The 4,072-nt window shown below is 41.5% G+C and overlaps 1 protein-coding gene across 2 annotated transcripts in view; it reads left to right on the forward strand.

Annotated features, from left to right (window-relative positions):
* Positions 1-2,927: 2,927 nt before the first annotated feature.
* The window catches only part of rpgrip1l (RPGRIP1 like), a 13,860-nt gene continuing 12,715 nt past the window's right edge, over positions 2,928-4,072 (forward strand). For both annotated transcript variants that reach the window (XM_068596518.1, XM_068596519.1), the window contains exon 1: positions 2,928-3,001. The gene's annotated coding sequence lies outside the window, so the exon portion shown is untranslated. The remainder of the gene's footprint in view (positions 3,002-4,072) is intronic.

Raw genomic sequence — 4,072 nt, forward strand, 5'->3', positions numbered from 1 at the left:
AAGGGATTGAAGGGACTAAAGAGACTGAAGGGACTAAAGAGACTGAACATACTGAAGGGACTAAAGAGACTGAAGGGACTAAAGGGACTAAACAGAATGAAGGGACTGAAGGGACTAAAGGGACTAAAGAGACTGAAGGGACTAAAGGGATTGAAGGGACTAAAGAGACTGAACAGACTGAAGGGACTAAAGAGACTAAACAGACTGAAGGCACTAAAGGGACTAAAGAGACTAAAGGGACTAAAGAGACTGAAGGGACTAAACGGACTGAAGGGACTAAATGGACAAAAGAGACTAAAGGGACTAAAGAGACTAAAGGGACTAAAGAGACTAAACAGACTGAAGGGACTAAAGGGACTGAAGAGACTAAACAGACTGAAGGGACTAAAGAGACTAAACAGACTGAAGGCACTAAAGGGACTAAAGAGACTAAAGGGACTAAAGAGACTGAAGGGACTAAACGGACTGAAGGGACTAAATGGACTAAAGAGACTAAAGGGACTAAAGGGACTAAAGAGACTAAACAGACTGAAGGGACTAAAGGGACTAAAGGGACTAAAGGGACTGAAGAGACTAAAGGGACTAAAGAGACTGAAGGGACTAAAGAGACTAAATAGACTAAAGGGACTAAAGAGACTTAAGGGACTAAAGAGACTAAATAGACTAAAGGGACTAAAGAGACTGAAGGGACTAAATAGACTAAAGGGACTAAAGAGACTGAAGGGACTAAAGGGACTAAACAGACTGAAGGGACTAAAGGGACTAAAGAGACTGAAGGGACTAAAAGGAGTAAAGGGACTAAAGAGACTGAAGGGAGTAAAAGGACTGAAGAGACTAAAGGGAGTAAAGGGACTAAAGGGAGTAAAGGGACTAAAAGGAGTAAAGACACTAAAGGGAGTAAAGAGACTAAAGGGGCTAAAGGGAGTAAAGGGACTAAAAGGAGTAAAGGGACTAAAGAGACCAAAGGGACTTAAAGGAGTAAAGGGACTAAAGAGACTGAAGGGACTAAAGGGACTGAAGAGACTAAAGGGAGTAACGGGACTAAAGGGAGTAAAGTGACTAAAGGGAGTAAAGAGACTAAAGGGGCTAAAGGGAGTAAATGGACTAAAAGGAGTAACGGGACTAAAGGGAGTAAAGGGACTAAAGGGAGTAAAGAGACTAAAGGGGCTAAAGGGAGTAAATGGACTAAAAGGAGTAAAGAGACTAAAGGGAGTAAAGGGACTAAAGGGAGTAAAGGGAGTAAAGGGACTAAAGGGAGTAAAGAGAGTAAAGAGACTAAAGGAAGTGAAGAGACTAAAGGGACTACAGGGAGTAAAGAGACTACATAGACTAAAGGGAGTAAAGAGACTAAAGGGAGTAAAGAGACTAAAGAGAGTAAAGGGAGTAAAGAGACTAAAGGGACTAAAGGGAGTAAAGAGACTAAAGGGAGTAAAGAGACTGAAGAGACTAAAGGGACTAAAGGGGCTAAAGGGACAATAAAAGAATAAAGGGAGTAAAGGGAGTAAAGAGACTGAAGAGACTAAAGGGACTAAAGGGAGTAAAGGGAGTAAAGGGACTAAAGAGACTAAAGGGACTAAAGGGACTAAAGGGAGTAAAGGGACTAAAGGGAGTAAAGAGACTAAAGGGAATAAAGGGGCTAAAGGGACAATAAAAGAATAAAGGGAGTAAAGGGAGTAAAGAGACTGAAGAGACTAAAGGGACTAAAGGGACTAAAGGGACTAAAGGGACTAAAGAGACTAAAGGGACTAAAGGGAGTAAAGAGACTAAAGGGAGTAAAGAGACTAAAGAGAGTAAAGGGAGTAAAGAGACTAAAGGGACTAAAGGGAGTAAAGAGACAAAAGGGAGTAAAGAGACTGAAGAGACTAAAGAGACTAAAGGGACTAAAGGGGCTAAAGGGACAATAAAAGAATAAAGGGAGTAAAGAGACTGAAGAGACTAAAGGGACTAAAGGGAGTAAAGGGACTAAAGGGACTAAAGAGACTAAAGGGAGTAAAGGGACTAAAGGGACTAGAGGGACTAAAGGGACTAAAGAGACTAAAGGGAGTAAAGGGACTAAAGGGAGTAAAGGGACTAAAGGGACTAAAGGGAGTAAAGAGACTAAAGGGAGTAAAGGGACTAAAGGGACTAAAGGGACTAAAGGGAGTAAAGGGACTGAAGAGACTAAAGGGACTAAAGGGAGTAAAGAGACTAAATGGAGTAAAGGGAGTAAAGGGACTAAAGGGAGTAAAGGGAGTAAAGGGACTAAAGAGACAATAAAAGACTTCAGAGATGACGATGGCTCAGTGGTGAGCGTGCCCGTCTTTCAGTCAGAGGTTCGGTGGTTTGATCTCCGGCTCCACTCATCCATGTCATTGAGTCATTGAGTCTTTGAGTCTTTGAGTCTTTGAGTAAGACACTTAACCCTTCGCTGTGTGTACAGCGTCTAGTTATTATCATAGTTAGTATTATAACTAACATGTAAGTCTCTCTGGATGAAAGCGTCAGCTAAATGAAATGTAATGTAAGAAGAGACAAAATGTGATATGAGTTATAAATATATATTTCATATAGAAAGAGGAAGTATTTATACATAGAATAATGTATGTATTGTATAAACGTGTACAATTCTTCTACTCTTTATTCCCAACAAACATCACACGCTGTCTCTTCTAGGAAAGATATATTTCTAATGTGCAGATTTTCATTGCTGCTGCAGAAAAACTCTGTTTACATGATTATGTAATAATAATATTCTTAATAAAGATGACCACAACGAGCTGTTATTGATCACTATCTTAATTCTGCACCTCTTGAGATTGTTCCTCCTCGGACGTGTTCACCAGCTGCCCCCTGGTGTCCCATCAGGGAGCTCAAGAGGATCCACATGGACGTGTGTATATTAATAAAAACTACATTTCCCAAAATGCGCCTCACTTGGCGCATGCGCGGTAGCATCATAACGTCGCGGACTGTTGTGTTTACAGTAGCAACCATCTCTGGGTTCATAAAGTCGTCTTAAAAGGTAAGAAATGTTTCAAAATGAAGCGTGGGGTCCTTCAAAGTGATTTATGAAATATGGAGACAATACTTTCTTGTTTAAAGTCAAAAGAGTACGATAGTTGGTCTGTTCAGTGAGCAAGTAACGAGGCTAACGCAGCTAGCTTAAATCTAATAGTTAACGTTTGTTATCTTGTAAACCACAGACACTATTATATATATTATATTATATACACTCCTATAACCTGCTGTGTGCTCCACATACCTCTGTGAACACCGTTATTGATCTGTAGGTTGTAAACCCCTTCAGAGCACGTGACGCCAGACTGCGTTCACATTCTGACGTGTTTATCGTTTAGCGGGTGACGTCACGTGATGTTTTTCATGCAGGCGGTTTGATAAAATCACTGCAGACTCGTTAAAGATCTGCCTTCTGTTCGGCTCACATTGTACTCAACAGGCAGCTCGGAGTTCAGCACATTTAATGCTCTTCGAGCCTCCCGCCTCGCTGCTGCACCATTTAAACCAAGTGGAGGCTGCAGGAGGGCAGTCATCTTGACAGGAACAGCTCTTTGTGTGTCTTGCATGCCCAGTTCTAAACTATAGCAATGGTTCTAGACTGCAGCACTGGTTCTAAACTACAGCAATGGTTCTAGACTGCAGCACTGGTTCTAAACTACAGCAATGGTTCTAGACTACAGCAATGGTTCTAGACTGCAGCACTGGTTCTAAACTACAGCAATGGTTCTAAACTACAGCAATGGTTCTAGACTGCAGCACTGGTTCTAAACTACAGCAATGGTTCTAGACTACAGCAATGGTTCTAGACTGCAGCACTGGTTCTAAACTACAGCAATGGTTCTAGACTGCAGCACTGGTTCTAAACTACAGCAATGGTTCTAGACTACAGCAATGGTTCTAGACTGCAGCACTGGTTCTAAACTACAGCAATGGTTCTAAACTACAGCACTGGTTCTAAACTACAGCACTGGTTCTAGACTACAGCAATGGTTCTAGACTACAGCAATGGTTCTAGACTGCAGCACTGGTTCTAAACTACAGCAATGGTTCTAAACTACAGCACTGGTTCTAGACT

This window comes from Clinocottus analis, unplaced genomic scaffold (assembly GCF_023055335.1).
Source record: "Clinocottus analis isolate CAN_PGR_092001 unplaced genomic scaffold, fCliAna1.0.p SCAF_38, whole genome shotgun sequence".
NCBI lineage: Eukaryota > Metazoa > Chordata > Actinopteri > Perciformes > Cottidae > Clinocottus > Clinocottus analis.